Source organism: Brassica napus, chromosome C5 (genome assembly GCF_020379485.1).
Source record: "Brassica napus cultivar Da-Ae chromosome C5, Da-Ae, whole genome shotgun sequence".
Taxonomy (NCBI): Eukaryota; Viridiplantae; Streptophyta; class Magnoliopsida; order Brassicales; family Brassicaceae; genus Brassica; species Brassica napus.
Genome location: NC_063448.1, coordinates 10,086,809 through 10,103,931, shown reverse-complemented (window position 1 = coordinate 10,103,931; position 17,123 = coordinate 10,086,809). Strand labels below are relative to the sequence as shown.

The window sequence follows — 17,123 nt, the reverse complement described above, 5'->3', positions numbered from 1 at the left end:
GAGAGGGGGCAGTATTATACTCAGTGCCACTAGGGTGAGAGTCAACTGGAGGCTTAAGGGCACTGTCTTTCGGAGCAGTATCAGAGGCCGTGGAGAGTCTCATGGGTACATTGTTCAGAGGGCAGGATCTGGAAAGGTGGGTTAGCATATCGCATCTGGAACAATTGTACTGGAGGTCTTCATGCTCCAGCGTGATGGGAAGTTCTTCACCAGAGGCGAAGTTGATGACTGTTTTCTTGGTCAGGGGCTTTAGACCATCGAGAAGGACTCTTAGTCTAGCAGAGGTTTTGGAGATTTTGAAGTCATCAAGAGTTCCCAATTCATGAGCTATAGAATAAATCATCTGGTCATGCCAGAAGTGGAGGGGAAATCCTTGTAAGCGAATCCAAAAAGGAATTTGCGAAGGGAAGAGTGGGGAGATGACTAGTTCCCATCTCTGGAGAATAACCACCCAGTGGTTGTAGTGGTAAGGTCTCTCAGCCAGGACCTTGAGGAGATCTTCCTCGAGTTCAAACCGGAACTAGAAGCAGTTGAGACCTAGATCTGATCCTGAGACTCTTCCTTGCAGGGTCCATTTACGAGGGAGGGCAGAGAGGAGAGCTCCAATGGGTTGTTCCCTTGCGTTTACGACTCTTCCTATCATTGTAAGGAAGTTTTCACTGATGAGCGTGGAGGTGTCGATCTCTGGAGCTCTGATGCGCTTGTGGCAGATGTCTTCTTCAGTGGTGACATGTTTTCCTTTCTCTTCGACCGTGAATCGTCGTGGAGCCATAACGGGATGTAGAGAAGATAGAGGTGTTGAGTAGGTAGACACAGAGAAAAACCGGTATGGACTAACGTTGAAGAGGGCACTGAGGGTCTTCTGAGGATGAGTTTCCAAGTGTAGAGGAGTCTTTGTCCACTCTACACAAAGCTGAGGCTTAAGAGCAGATGAGTGGGAGGATGCGATGTGAGAGGTAGAGTAGGAGAGCCATAGCCGTACCGTAGAAGCGGTGGTCGGAGACAGGGAAGCCTCCGACTGACGTCGGAGAAACCGACGGGTAAGAAAGATCTGTATAAAGACCGAAGGAAATTACTAAAGAGGGTAAAAAATTCAAAAGAACCGTTGCGTGTGCAGAGATCTTTTGCCAAAAGAAGAAAGTTAACTAAGGGGAGAGCGAAAAAACTACGGTGTAAAGACCGTTATCGAGACTCGTGCCTGAAAGCGTTTTTTGTGTATACAATCTTACTCTCTCTAGCTATCACTCTCGCAACTTTATACTACATATTTCAATTGGGTATAAATCAGTAAACCAGTAAGAAGAAATGTATGTACCTTGACTAGAAGAGTTTTCGATGGTACTGTTCATTCAAATCAAATTCAAAGAAACATATCATGTAAGAGAAAAAAAAATCGTTTTATACTGTAAACAAAAATATAAGAAAACCATGTCAATGGAAAACATGTATAATATACGGTTTGTCTATTATTGATGCTGGTTAAGTCGCATTCAAATTTAACTGAACCGAAATCAATTACATACATTTGTTCTCTTATGGTTAGAATTGAAGAAAAAATTTAACGTTAACGTGATACACATATATAAATGATACACATATATAAGATAATGGAAATTTATGTAAAAGTAATTATTTTGTTTTGTCAATAAAAGAAAAAACATAAATACAGAAAACTTTATTACCAAATGAATTTTATATATCGTATATTTTTCCTTGCTACACAATTTTTTAGAATTTAACTAGGAAATTTATATTGAAGATTAAGAAAAAAACTTTGAAACCAATGAATGAATTGCCTAATTGTTTTTCGTAGTTTAGGAACATGCTAATAATGATATTTTATAGTAGTTAATGCTATATATCACGTCAACCTCACCCTATATAAAGTATTGGTTGCAAGCAAATAATATCATCATCAAGTACTTGAAATAAAGTATCGTTGCAAACAAAAAACTAATTTCAACTTCTCTGGGTCTTAAGTATAATAATAGTCGGGCTGCTAAATTTTATGTTGTGTTAATGTGGTCCATAACCAACCATAATTCAAATTATAAGTCTAACTCAATTTGTAATTATTCTTTTTAAAATTTTAATTTTCCATCATATGTTGTCAAAAAAATATAAAAATCTGATATTCTGAAAATTAGGGTAATTTCAAATCGAAAAATATATTCACCGATAAGTTAGTAAAAACATATATCTAGATTTATTGGGTCCATCATAAATTTTAAGTTTTGATCCAAAAATCTAATTAAAATTGTTCTCGACCCAACATATTGATGATTATATAAATAATCCAAAACTGTACATATATATATATATATATATAATTTGATCATATATAAATCTTAAATTTTTCAATACCATATGTTTTATATTTTAACTATATAATTCACCATGCGCAAAACACATGTCTTATCCTAGTAATTGATGTATATGCACATTTTTTTAATGTTTAAAATTTTTCACACATTAAAAAAAGTTAAATACATTTTTATGTTTGTTATTTTCAGTTTTTCCAATAAAGTTTCTCTACTCATATTTCTATATTTTAATATGTTTTAGTTTTAAAATAAATATATTAATTATATTTAAAACGTCAATCATTCATATTCAAAAACAAAAAAAAATTTTGTAAAAAGAAACCAAAATTTAAAACATCAATCATTCGAATAGGAGGAAATATAAAACAACTTTGGACAAAAATCATACTCACTGCATTCCATAAAAATCAAAATGTGTAAAACCCAATAAACAATTATGCCTTTTTTAATCGTGGATCAAAAATCTAGTACAAATTAATCCTCCATCATAAAGTCAACTCTTACTTTAGATTTCATCCATATACATATTATTATAACTATATATTGGTTTAAAAAAATTATTAATCTAAAATTTCAAAATATTGAACTCTTAAGAATTTTGTATAAACATTATATATCATTTTGCCACGATAATTTTTGTTGTAGTTACAAACATATACCTTTGTATATACAAAATTAGGGCCGGCCCGCCCTACGGACGGGATGAATATTTAAAAATAGTTTAAATTGTTAGAGTAAATATTTAATATAAATTTTTATTAATCAAAAATATAAATATTATTTAAATTTTGTACATGTTTTTTTTTTTTTGAAAACTAAATAAACCATGCTATGTTGGTCATTAGTTATATCTTTTTTCTTGGAATGGCATTACATCATTTTTTCCTGAGTATTCATGTTGTTGTGCTGGAAGTTATTATCATATAATAACTTATGTGGTGCATTTTATATTTATTATAATTGATTATTTATATATATAAGTGAGAAGTTATTAGTACTTTGTAAGTTGTGATTGAAATGTAAAAGTAAATCGTAGGCTAAAAATATATTATTATGTTTAATATTTATTTTTTTCAAATTATAATTATTTTGGGTTAAAAATACAAATATTAAAAAAATATCTTTATATATTTAGCATTTAATTAAATAGTAAAATTGACCAATGGTAAATTATAGGGAAATTATCTCAAATAGACATTTTTAAGTTTTTGCCACAAAAATAGTTCTCATGGAGAAAATGACCAAAATAGACCATTTTTATATTGAAATTTTAATTTTAATTTTTTAAAATTTAAAACTCTATCCTCAAAACCTCACCCCTTAACTCTAAACTCTAAACTCTAAATCTAGATTAGTTAACCCTATTGTAAACACATTTTTACCCTTTAATAAAATTTATTTTGATCATTTTCCTTTTTGAAAGCTATTTTTGTGAATAAAAATTCAAAAAAGCTATCCTAGCGAATTTCTCTAAACTATATTCTAAATTTTTTTTTCAATTTTGTTTTAATTGATTTACTTTTTTATTGGATTTTGAAAATAACATAAACTGTGAAACAATAAAAAACTCTTCAAACTATTTAGTTAAATAGTAAAAGTGACAAATGATAAATTATATTACGTTTACGTGCCAACCAATAGCTGAGTTACACATCAAATTCAAATGCATATAACACATACGGAGCTGAGATAATTCTATAATTCACAGAAGTGTTAGTTTTTTAACTGTTAATTATTATCTTCTATACTCTTTTGTTTTTATAACTTTTTTGACATATAATGGCATTATATTAAAAGAAGCAAAAGTTTCCTTTTTACATAAATCAACTTTTGTTTGGGTCCAAAGAAGCTAAATCCTGATATGCCAAATTGTAAGGCGAAGGATAAATATTTGCAAGGTTAAAATTTTTAATGTGAAATCGTAGGCAGTTAATTAATTTTTTTGGTCTTAAATCAAACCAGGAGAACATATTTGTTGGAACTTGGAGAGAATTTATTTAATTTCTTATAATATGTGAATTAAGAGAATTATAAGGTTTAAATTCAACTCCCTTAAGACATTAACTAAATTATCTTTGCACAACAGTAGCAGTGCTTAAAGATTTATATTTAGGACTTTTCGTGGTTAGAAGGTTTGAAAGTATAGATGAAATCTACTTCTCCACACTGTTACTATAAATAAATGTTTTCCTTTCACACTTACCACATAGTAAAATATGTTACATATCTCGTGAAGTAAATCACGGCAGTTCACGTCCAGCATTAGCATACAACATTCACTTTGAGAAACTGTATAATATTTTTTGCTTTCTCGTGAAATAAGGGCTTACAGTATCAGAGAACTCAGAAAACTCAGCAAGAAAGCTGATGAAGATATCCTGATATTGGTTTAAGTTATGTTGCATCACCAAACTATTCTTCATACATCGCTTCAATCATCGGTTCATACAGCAAACTCTCTAATTAACAAAACCAAATCACAACTGGAAGTTTTTCAGGAACCAGAAACCACTCAAATCAAAGTGACACCAAAGAGACAATAACAAAAGTTTCATCTATACTTCTTGTATTACTTTGTTTTTTCTAGTCATGTCTGCTTCGCAAGCCTGATTTTCTCTAGTTCCTTTGGATATCTGGAAATATATTGAGATGGTTATTAATCAAGTAAAGAAAAGCAAGAATGATGTCTCTTGATCAACACTTACGAATGAAGTAAATGCTCAAAGAGTCAAGTGCAGAATATAGAGACATACTTTTCAGGTAAGCCTTTTTGCGGTCTCCAGACTTGTCTACCCACGAAGCTGTTGATGCAAGTCTCACTACAAGAAAAACCGATATTAGTAGCACCCGAAAAATGCTATTATAGGGTTTTCGTAGCGTTTCGAAGAACGCCGTGACAGCCGCAGCTATAATAGACCTCCCACTTGTTGCAGCGTTTTTTCATGTGCTACAATAAATAGACATATTATAGCGTTTAACGTCTGCTTTTGATTAGTCTTTTTATAGCATTGGTTTAGTGCTATAATGTATTTTTCATGACGTTTTTATAAAGCTGTAAAATATGTTATAATGACATAAATATAATGCTATGTTATTATTTCTCATTTTTATTTTTAAATTCATAATTATTAATTAAAATTATAAATTAATATATTTTAATCCACGTTTAAAAATAAAATAAAATTCTGATATAATTGGTTTGTGAATAAAATTATTTATTATTAAAATTTTGGTTTACAAATGTATTGGTTTATTACAAAAACCGGTTTACATACAAATCCGGTTTATAAACTAACCATAACCAAACCTAACTAAACCTAACTAAACCACATTCTTCTTCGATCTCTGCCGCACTCCTCGTTGACGCCGAGACCAACACCGTTCGATCTGCTCGTCATCTTCCTACTTCATCCTCCTCCTCCTTGCGTCTCTGTCTGCTCTCCTTCTCCGCCTTTCTTCTTCTTCTTCTTGCTCGGCTCCACCACATCCGCCGTTGCTTATTCCTCTGCCTCCGCCTCTTCTCTCCATCTCCGGCTGTTCTTCATCCTCATCATCTCGTTCTTCCTTGAAACCCAATTTTCAAAACAAAAACAGAAAAAGATTCAAACTTTCATCAACAGTTTCAGACAGGGAAACAATCCAAATTTGGCACTTCACATCATAACTACAAGACAGATTCAGAGAAACCCCTTAAACAAACAGGAAATTCTGATGAAGAATCATCAAATCACGGACTAAAAGTTTAGCCATATCACCTTCAAGTCTCTGAAATCAGGGCTTTCGATTTCCTCAAACGTACATGGTGTGGTCTCGGCGTTTGATCCAAGTGTTTCGTTTCCGACGAGCAATTGAAAAAAAAAGAAGAGATGCAATGTCGTGAGAGAGAAGAGAGGAGGAAAGAGATCTGAGAAACCAGAAACAAGAAAAGGAGGAAGAAGAAAAAAACAAAAATAATATTAAATGTGTTTAATTTTATCCGTTGGATAAGAGTTTATGAATGGTTGTGAACCATTGATTGTTTGGTCCATGCCATAAACAAATTGGCCAATAGGAAAAAAATGTAAGGATAGATAGACAAAATGATTTTGGGTCTTTGATCTAAATCAAAATCAATGGCTCTAAAAAAATAATACAAATTATCTCTCTATTAATTTATAGTTATTATAAAACTTATTTAAACTTTAAATAATTTGATATCATAATTTAAAATTATAAATATAAATTTAGTATTTGAATTTTTGGTTGTGTGATTGACTAAAATATTTAAATAATAAAATTTAAATGAGAATATTTCTTTTATTTTGTATTTTGTTATTTATTACTTGGTGATTTGATTTATCTTGTAAATTTATAATTTGAAATATTATGTATAATTTGGAGTGATATATTTATCTTATAGGAATTAATAATCTATTTATAATTTAAAATTTGATGTTTTATGATATATGTTAATATGAGGTAAGTGGTTTAGGGTTAAGGGTTAAGATTTATAATTGATTTTATAGTTTGAGTTTTAGAATATAATGGAGTTTAAGTTTAAAATTTATATTATAAATTTGAAAATTTTAGATTTATGACTTTGTAGTTTAGGGTATTAAATTTAGGTTGTAGAATTAAGATTAGTGTTTGAAATTTATGTTTCATTTAATGATATAAGATTAACAAAATGATTAGATTTAAAATTTAAATAAACAAATTTAAGCTAAATAAAACTAATGATAAAAAATTAACAAGATGATTAATGAGTTTAGGGTTTGGAATATAGTGTTTTGAGGTGTGTGGTTTAGGGTTTATGTTATTAGTTTTAGGGTGTAGATTTAAGATTTAATTTAAATTTGAGACTGTACATTGAAAAAGATTTAATTTTAGTTTAAATTTAAGATTTAAGTTATACTATCAAAATATTGAAGTTTTAAGGCTCAGTGTAGGGGCTAGGGTTGAAACCTAAAACTTTAATCACAACTCTTAAAACTTAATTATTTTCATAGAGTATACATTTTAAAATATTATATTTTATGTAAACAATGATTTTAATGTTTAAAAATAGAGTTTGGAGTTAAGAGATAAATTCAGGATTTAGGGAATGTTTAGGGTTTAGAACATGAAGTAAAAAAATTATTATTTTTGTTAGATTTATTATTAGTGTTGGATTTTTTTTTTATGATATTACTTTTATGTTATCTTTGGATTTTATGGTTAATTATTATCAGTAAGTAAATAAATAAAATAAATTTTTATTGACCATTTTAAACATAATCTTGCTCATTACTCATTAGAAACCAGAAGTGCTCCAACATATAAAAACTACAAATGCCATGATAATATCAATGGCAATCGGACTTCTCCTGCATCTCCAAGGCAACCACTACATTGACTAACTACCATCCAAAATATACACAAGGCCAAAATAATTCATAAGTTAACAAATATAACATATATAAGACTAATAACTTCCTTAATATTTCCCAAGCTGGACTCAATCGTACCCATACGCTCAGTCTCTTGTGAGCAAGTGATTTTGATTTCCAGCTTTGCTTCAAAGTCTTTCAAAAAGTTAAGCATCACTTCTGGTTGGTAATTGATGGCCAGAACCACTTCATCAACTCCAACTGCTTTAAGCTCATCTGTCTATAAGAACACATGCTTGGTTAAAAACTGAGACAAAAACAATAACAACTAGCGGAACCTAGTTTGGAACAGAAGAATGATCATTAAGTTAACTTTAGCTAAGAATGAGAGGCTTCATCTTGATCAAACTAAACTTCTTTTTTCTTCCTGTGATTGCCAAAGTCAGACTTAAAATTGTAAAATAGAGCATAGAGATGGTAACAAAAACAGGGGAAAAAGTATAACTTTAGCCAAGAACGAGGCAAAAAGACAAACTTTAGCCAAGAACAGAGCAAAGGCAGAGACTTTTAACTACCTAGCAGAATTGAAAACTAAGAAAGAAGGGAACAACATTGCAACATCAGCGAAGGTTCTTACAATGGACGCAAAAGTTGCAGGAAGCAATGCAGTTGAACAAAAAAGAAAAGTTGGAGTCTTTATCTATCGAATCACCCACAAGCTTAACTGTGACCTCTTCTTTGAACATCAGTTCATGCAATCACAAGAGTCTCAGACTTACTCATCAAAACTGAAAGTAGAGAATTTTACGCCTAATCTGAAATACCTCATTGACGACCTAGTCACACAAACACAATTGTGCATGCACATGAGTGAAATATAGAAGAGCGGAGAGAAACGAACAGAGGTAAATCTACATCAAACCTTCAATGGCGTCACGGGGAGTCTGGAAACCCAAACCAATGTTCTTCCGGAAACGGTTTCCACCTTTAACATGTTTCTTTCCTTTCCCAGATTTCTTCTAGCTGAAACACACACATAATCGTCATCATAAGGACCAACTCGTAAAGCAAAATGATAAAGCTTCATTCTTGGGTTGCTTAAGAAAAGCTGTCTCAGTCTGCAAGAGAGAGAAGAGGATGAGAATATTTGTAAGAAGTATATAAACAAAGAGACAGAGAAAGAAGAAACAGAACCTGTGCAGCCATGGCTACTGGTGCATTCGTCTCTCTTTATCGAATCAGAGGCGTTGGGATCTGAGGAGACGCACGAAAGAGTGAAATTGAGGGGTTTGCGAGGTCTTGCGGAGATGATTATGAGACGTAATCGTCGTTCAAGGAGAGATCGTGGTTTAGGGTTTGGTGGAGACGATGATGATTGATATACAGAGTGCCAAATGGAGGAGTTTGGGAAAGACGAGATCCCATCCTTATGTGGTTTCTTCGATTGAAAAAAAAAAACCAAACTGAAGTAGAAGATGGAGGATGAACAGAGAGATTGAAGTAAACAACGAAGAAGAAAACAAAGAAAATGAATTAAATTTTTCTTTTCTTTTTTGAAAGAATAACATGACTTAGGCAAAAAAAAAATATTATTTTTATCAAAATGAAATACTTTGCCAAGTGTTTTCGCCTCCGAAATGACATTCTAGCTATAGAGCAGTGATTTTTGGGTTTTCACTTAATGAAAATCAGCACGATTTTAATGCTACGACAGAGTTGTGCTCTGATTTTTTACACTTTTAGCAGCAGTTAGTAAATTCGTGCTACCGCGAACTGCTGCCAATACCCATATTTTTTGTAGTGTCTCTCGGTCGTCTTCACATATGCTCTAAATACCTAATATGTGGTAGCTTCTAAAAGTTACAGATGCAGGTGTACGCAAACTCTTGCGCAGCAGCATGAGCGAAAGTGTTAATGAACATACAGTTCCGATATAAACTATATCGGTTCCAAATAGAATATTATATATATATATATATATATATCATATCACCATAAAACACTCAAGCCACCCTCAAATCATCAGCACTCAAGCTTCCTGTGTTTAAGAAGCGCTCGTCTATAAGACAAAATATCATCAAGCTACGAATCAGTGAGTTCCCACAGCTGGGGAAACAGCTCAACTACTTCGGTTAGCGTCTCCTGCAACTATGTATCACCTGACACATGTTCGGACTCAGCTTCCGGTTAAAAAGCCTCCGTTGTTTCAGTCTTCTGAAAAAAATCCTCCATAATATCATACTAACTCTGCGAGACTGTGGCGCTTCTTCAATAAGAATCGCTCTGTTTAGCAAAATGAAAAAAAAAATAGTGACTTGCAGAACTAAAAGCAAAGATTGTTACTTGTGACTACCTTGGAACCTTTTAAAACGCTGGAGATATTTGGATTCATCAGTTGGCTTATTATAGGTGGAAGAACACCGCCATGAAGAGGGATAACTTACAATCATTTTCAGATCGTGTTTAGGTAGCATATATGAAATTAAGAACACGATAATGATGTTGGATTTGTAACTCTGACGGCTTCCGTTGAGTAGATTAGAAAACTAAAGGACGTGAGTGGAGATAAACAAAGAGATTCTTCATCTCGATTTCATCATCCAAATCCCTCCAAACACCATTGAAGGTGTGGGAGATCACTGAAGAAACTTTTTTTAGGTATGGCTTATCGAAGAAGAACACGGCGTGAAAGAGATGAAGACTAAAAGACCACTCAGTTTTGGGCTTTAATTGTGAAGACTAACACAAAGCCCAAATTTTCTTCTGTCTATCTTTAAATGAAACGGTGAGTTTCAAAAACAGGGACACGTGTCAGATGTAGAATGCACGAATTATTGACTTGTCATCCCATGTGGATATCCTATGAGAGAATGAAACTCTATTTTATATAAATAGATTTTCAACAGCATATAGAAGTTATTACGCAATGGCTTTCTCCTGGTCCCGAAGTGATTGACTAATTTTCAATCTGTGTTTCTAATTCTCGTAAGAAAAAATATATTTTACGTTTCAGAATCCAGCGGTTTTATTCCCACGTTCTTCCATAACTTTCGTTACAGTTTTTGTTTAGTATGGTTTAAAGTTCTGTATCCATTTCAGATAATTCATTTTTTTTTGTTTAATTTTGAGGGTATTGCAGATCTATGAAAAAATCCAATCTAATTTTCAAAAGAGTGGTGCGGTCCACGGATGAACTCTTACTTCAGATATTTAAATAGACCGTAAAATAAATTCATATCCGGGTGGCCACAAGATGAAGTGTAGTGGGGTGTTTTCCTAAAATTTGTCTACCACTGGACCACCGCCTTGTGGTTAAGAACGAATTGCCTGATATCACTTTTTTTTCAGGTCAATCTAATTGTCAATGAATCAGTATTTTCTAACATTATCAGCGTCTAATCTCTGCTTGTAATTCGACTGGTATAGAAACTCAGTTTCAGGATCTCTATGTCAAAAAGAGTGTAAAAGAGGATGGAAGAGGCATATATGTCACGGGACAACTGGACATACGAAATTGAATAGTGGAAGATTATTACATAAACCAGAAACATGATTGGTCATCTACACTTATTATTAAGGCAACAAGGATTATGGTCTGGGTGAAGAAGGGGAAAACATTGGAGCTCGTGGTGCTGCTCGTGGTAGAACTTGGATAGTTTGTTTTCTATGGTTTATAGTGATTGAAACATGGTTATATATATATATATATATATATATATACTAGAATCGGTCCGCATTACGGTCGGTATATATTTTACTTGTGATCTAGATTATTATTTTTGTGTATAAGTTTGTGGTTTGTGTTTTAGGATTTCACTTGTAAGAAATGTGTTAAATGATTTTTTGTCTTTTAGAAAGTTTTAGGTCAGGAAAGATTATATGTAATAAGATATATTTTTCTTGTTTACAATACTTGTTTATGTTTTCAAAAAAAAATAATAATAGTTGTCTCTATATTAAAATGTTATGATATTGATATACTGTGAGCATTTTAAATGGTCTTCATGTTGTTTCATTTTACAAAATTTTGAGTATATACTAAAGTGTACTAATGGAGGTTATATTGTTTTCTATAATTTTAAATTATGTTTTGGTTTCATATGAATTTAAATATACCTTAAATATAAAATGAACCGGTTACGCAAATATATTATGGTAGGTAAATAAAAATTTTGTTTGGTTTTATTTATTATGAACGAACTAAACTTATTTGTACTAATATTATTTAATTTTGCATAACTGAAAAATTATATTCAAGAAAGCAAGCTACACGAATAAAAGTTAATTAAACTTTAGATACGATCAAAATAGTCTTTTATCTTGTTCATTCAAATTTTTATGTAAAAATTAATTTAATTTACAACTGAATTTTTCTTTAAAATGACCTTTAGAATAATTGAATTATCACCTCCAATCTTAAAAACAAACAAACATATAAATAGTTTTTTTGGTTTAGTGATTAAATAGATTTCTATATACAGTTTTGCAATCGACAATATATATATAATTTTTAAAAAAATTTGATTAAACTGAAACGTGTAATGGAAAAAAAATTCTGGACAAAATGTTTGTGTTTTAGCATAAAACTATTTTTTTACTAATCGTCATTAATTGTATTTATATATCAAACGAACGGTGGAGAAAAGTTGTCAGCACTATCTCTTTAATTTCAATTATTTTTTTTCCTTCTTCCTAGTCTTTCTCTCCTTTCTTTTCAAATTTACTTTCTTGTGCAAAAAAACCACCGTGAAACTCCTGGTTCCACTGCAACAGATGCTAATCCCTACACCACCACTCTCTGCACATCTTTCACCGCCACTGCCGCAACTCCTTCATCGCTTCTGCCCCAACTCTTTGCACCGCCACTACCACAACTCCTTCACCGCTGCTACCGCAACTTCTTCACTGCCGCTGCCGCAACTCCTTGCACCGCCATGCCTCTTTCTTTGCATCCAGCCACCGCAACTCCTTGCACGACCACCGCTACAACTTTGTTTACCACTTCTTCTATTCCGCTCAATTATCATCCGCTATCAGCACCGTTGCATCGTACACCACTAATTTTATCAAATTTATTGCCAACAGGAGATCCGTTCTTTCCTTTTGATTTTTTTGTTATTGAATTTTTACATTTATTATGCAATGAAATATATGAAGATTTTTAATATTTGTTATATTTTAATTAAAATAATTTTTTTGTATAGATATATTCAGCTGTCAGAAATTAATCGGGGTGTATTACTCAAAAATTCATCGGTACATTCAGATGATTTTCCGATGAAATTAGGATTATCGAAAAATGATAGGAAACACTCGTTCCCGATAAACTTCCGTTTAATATGGTTGTCGGATATCACTTCTTTTGCTTGTAGTGGATGAACTTTATTAAGCAAAACATAAAACACAATTCTAATCGAAGCTCACAAATATTGCTTACCAAATTAAATGAAACTATGTGTTTTAAAGACCATGATACACGAATTAGTGAGCTGGAATCTTAGGTGAACACCTTGGGAGAGAAGCAAACCCAACTTTATATATATATATATATATATATATATATATATATATATATATATATATTCGCATTTACATCAAAATTTTATCATGGTTTATTGGTTATATGCGTTTAAAAATTGCTTAAAGTTCAAAGGTTTCAATTTTCCATTTTAATTTTTAAATATTCATGATTTTAATATCTCAGATATCTAATTTATTAATTTAGAATCCTATTTTTTTTTATCTACTACAAAGAAATCATACGAAGACCATTATAATAACAGCTTTAACATATTAATTAACATTTATATATCGAACTACTTAAATTAAAATCCAATTTATCATTCTTATTTAGAAAATATATCTAACTTAATGATCCGACGTACAATTAACTACTCTCTATCATCCCACATTACAAACAATCGACTTTTTTCACATACAACTAGGATAACGCCTACGCCTTGCGTAGGGTAAATTTATATGAAAATTATTTAAGAAATATCGTATGGAAAAAAATTTATATTGTTGATCGAATTAATATATTTGGCTCTTAACCAATTTTTTAAAACTTTTTTTGTTAATTACATAATTTCTTTGCTAAGAGAGAATCAAGCCCAACTTTATATATATAGATAGATATTCGCATTTACATCAAAATTTTATCATGGTTTATTGGTTATATGCGTTTAGAAATTGCTTAAAGTTCAAAGGTTTCAATTTTCCATTTTAATTTTTAAATATTCATGATTTTAATATCTCAGATATCTAATTTATTAATTTAGAATCCTATTTTTTTTTATCTACTACAAAGAAATCATACGAAGACCATTATAATAACAGCTTTAACATATTAAATAACATTTATATATCGAACTACTTAAATTAAAATCTAATTTATCATTCTTATTTAGAAAATATATCTAACTTAATGATCCGAGGTACAATCAACTACTCTCTATCATCCCACATTACAAACCATCGACTTTTTTCACATACAACTAGGATAAGGCATACGCCTTGCGTAGGGTAAATTTATATGAAAATTATTTAAGAAATATCGTATGGAAAAAAATTTATATTGTTGATCCAATTAATATATTTAGCTCTTAACCAATTTTTTAGAACTTTTTTTGTTAATTACATAATTTCTTTGCTAATGAACTGATCTCATTTTTAAAAATATTTTAGTTCAAAAAATTATTTATCGCATAAAAACCTAACGTTTAGACCGAAGAATCTCATACTTACTATTTGGTTATAATGAAACTTTGCCAGCTCGGTTTTATATCATGATTTAGCAATTTAAAAGTTAATTATGGTTATGAGAAGTTTACGTTCACGTGCCAATCCTATCTATCTTCGATATTTTTCTCATTTTTGTGTCATTTTGGTTATTGCTCGATATAAATATTGATTTTTGAGTTTATTCTCATTTCTTTCTTTTATTTTGGTCTGAGATTTAGAAAATGTTTAAGATTCAAAATTATTAAATAAATTCATACTTAGGCTAAGATCTGCGCCTTGTGCAGAATAAATATTTATTTTATATTTTTCTGCATATTATGAAATAATAAAATAATAGTTATATATTAAGTAACTAAGAAATAATTTACTATTATGTAATAAATTGGCTTGCACATATAAATCAAATGACCGCTATTGTTTATTCGCAATCGTTTTAGAATAAATAAATCAAAACAATCAATCTTATCTATTGTATATGATATATAATTAAATTTAAACGATATGAAGTATATATATATATATATATATATATATTAACATAAAAACCTACTAGAATAAACTTATTTATTTATATGATTTTATTATCATTGTATCTTATTGTAGAAAAAAATTAAACATTGATCACAAAAGTTTATGTGAGACTTTTAAAAGTTTTAGTAATTTATACTCGTTTTGAAAAATTCAAAATACAACATATACAAAAAAATCTAAATTTTTAATATATTATTAATGTAATTGTATAATTTATTTTAATAGTAAAAATTAAACAAAAATGATAGAAATCATACAAATTATCATCAAATCTTCATTATTTAAAATCATTAATTACTATATATATCATAATCACATTAGATAATTTCGTAGACTTTATTTAAGGAAATAATATATAATAAATAGCCACATTGTTTTAGTTAATATCATATGATATCATATAGTTGGCATTAAATGTTTCTAGTGAGATAAAAAAATCGAATTGGACCAACATGTGTTTTAATTTCAATGTGAGACTGACACGTAGGACTAATTAACTACTTAATTGATTGACACATAAGCAATGAGTTTTTTTTTAATTATTACAAAATTGAGGTTACATTTTTTTAAATATTCCTCAATTAATCAATTAATATATAGGGGATAATCTTTTCTACGATGATTCCATTGAACCAAACATACAAACATTAATCATCCTTAGATTGATTTCATCAAACAATCCTATAATTATAAGGTTTGTCGAATACATCATATCCTTAGCTTTCAATGTTCACAACCTAAATTTCATCTGTAATTTAATCATCCAAATCTTCAGATACATTTATGTAGTGCTGTTTCTGGGTTGATCATCTATATTATTATTGTCCCTCTATTTGGAGCTTCTCATGATTTTTTGTGTTGGCCCTGTAGAAGACGGTTTCAAAATTCTTTACCATCGATTTAGTTGGTTTGTTTTTCAATACAAAACCCAATTCTGATTCAAATGAAAACATCAAGTAACGTTTGGTTAGTCTACCAAAAATGAGTATATCATTTAAAACCATTTTGAGTGAATATTCTCTTTTTAAACTATATAGATTGTGGAAGCACCCTAGCATACTGGTTAAGGTTTAAAGGTTTCTACACCCAGGTCTGGGGTTCGAATCTCAGACTATGCAATTTATTGCAGATTACAGGAAATCCAGGTTTCAAGTCCCGGAGAGAGCGATTTTTTAAACAATTATTCAGACTACAGAAGAAAGGCTTACAAGAGATCTTCAACATTGTGCAAGTAAATCTGGCTAGGCGTGGATCTTCATAGGACGGCTCAAGTGATGCAGTTAGACGTAGGTCTTCATAAAGCAGGTAGTATTATCGGTTGTCGAATCGTCTATCTAATCTTTCTCGTATCATAATTGTAAGATCTTAATAAATCAGCGTTAAAAAAAAAAACTATATAGATTTTGTTTCCTATATCATAACAGCCAATTATCCCATAAATATTATAACAACCAATTATGCCACAACATATATATATATAAATGACTTATTCTTGGATTTACCCCCTATGATGAACCTCTAAGTTCACTAACCAATAAGATTGTGTTATTTCATATTTGATATATTTTAAAAATAGAAAAAAAATATTGTCAAGTTATATTATGTTTTTTAAATAAAATAAAAAAATAAAAACAAATAAATAAAAAATAGTAGTAGTTTAAAAAATATATATTTTTAACGTCGTCAGCAAAATACTAAATCCTAAACCCTAAATCCTAAACCCTAAACCCTTGGGTAAACCCTAAACCCTTGGATACATCCTAAACTCTAAATCAAAAACACTAAATACTAAAAAAACTCAAGGGTTTAGGATTTTGGATTTAGGTTAGTGTTTAGTGTTTTTGAATTAGAGTTTATGATTTATCCAAGGGTTTAAGGTTTATCCAAGAGTTTAGGGTTTACCCAAGAGTTTAGTGTTTTGCTAACAACGTTTAAATTTTTTTTTTTAATTTTGTAACTACAATTATTTTTATTTAATTTTTACCTTTTTATTTTAAAAACGTAATATAACTTGAAAATATTTGTTTTCATTTCTAAAAGATATCGGATATGAAATAAAAAAAATATTATTGGTTGGTGAACCTATAGGTTCACCCTAGGGGGTAAACCCAAAAATAACTATATATATATAACTAATTTTACGGTAACAATCAAAACAACCTTCTAAATCATATCT

General features: G+C 30.3%; 2 long non-coding RNA genes across 3 annotated transcripts; both read right to left on the bottom strand.

The window, feature by feature from the left end:
* Positions 1-5,518: 5,518 nt before the first annotated feature.
* On the bottom strand, positions 5,519-6,541 carry LOC106409076. Its single transcript, XR_001281925.3, has 2 exons — positions 6,080-6,541; positions 5,519-5,888 (listed from the first exon to the last, which is right to left on the bottom strand). It is a non-coding gene; the product is annotated as an uncharacterized LOC106409076 (long non-coding RNA).
* Positions 6,542-7,542: 1,001 nt separating this feature from the next.
* On the bottom strand, positions 7,543-9,371 carry LOC125587531. Of its 2 annotated transcripts, XR_007323804.1 has the most exons (3): positions 8,867-9,306; positions 8,310-8,790; positions 7,543-7,952 (listed from the first exon to the last, which is right to left on the bottom strand). It is a non-coding gene; the product is annotated as an uncharacterized LOC125587531 (long non-coding RNA). The 2 variants fall into 2 exon arrangements; XR_007323803.1 differs by having other exon boundaries at positions 7,543-8,790; positions 8,867-9,371.
* Positions 9,372-17,123: the final 7,752 nt, after the last annotated feature.